Source organism: Sinocyclocheilus grahami, unplaced genomic scaffold (genome assembly GCF_001515645.1).
Source record: "Sinocyclocheilus grahami isolate Dianchi unplaced genomic scaffold, SAMN03320097.WGS_v1.1 scaffold1128.1, whole genome shotgun sequence".
NCBI classification, from domain to species: Eukaryota; Metazoa; Chordata; class Actinopteri; order Cypriniformes; family Cyprinidae; genus Sinocyclocheilus; species Sinocyclocheilus grahami.
In genome coordinates, this window is record NW_015506307.1 from 147,094 (window position 1) to 147,835 (window position 742).

A 742-nucleotide genomic window follows, 5' to 3' on the forward strand; every position below is an offset into this window, starting at 1 on the left:
TATTTAAATTCTATTTACTAACTCACCACACACAATAGTGTACGATAACTGTAATTTCCTGAAAGCCAATAATTTTCTGAAAAAAATTACACATCTGACCACATTGTGTTATAATTTTATACTAAAAAAAAAACAAAATGAGTGAAAACGACCTATTTTAGCTTTAGGTTCTAAAGGGTTAAAAGACTGAAAAGAAAAGTTGATTGTGATTCTCCTGCGTTCATCGTTCCCTTCCGTAGGCAATCGTGACAATGAGATGGATGTTTTTTTCCCCCCTGATTAATTTGATCTGGAAAACTAATTTTAGACTACATACATACAACAGGTAGATGAATGTTTAAAATTCTGTCCTTAAACTTAAAATATTAAATTAGAAGTTTTCCATTAAATAACTCCAGGAAACGACCAGGAAATGGAATCCCTTTTTTTAGTGATACATCTCTTTCCACCACCACCAGGAGGACTGAAGTCTCCAAAAATTAGTGCATGCAATGCTGCTGAAAGACTTGTAAATGTATCATAAGGTAGATGATCCAACGGTAGCTGCACGGATCTCAGGCTGCCTGGCGGACATCTCGGCATGGATGAAAGAATATCACCTACAGCTCAACCTGGCAAAGACTGAGCTTCTTGTCTTCCCTGCCACTCCAGCTCTACAGCATGATTTCACCATCCAGCTAGGTTCTTCTATAATTACCCCATCAACTTTGGTCAGAAATCTTGGTGTAACCTTTGATGACCA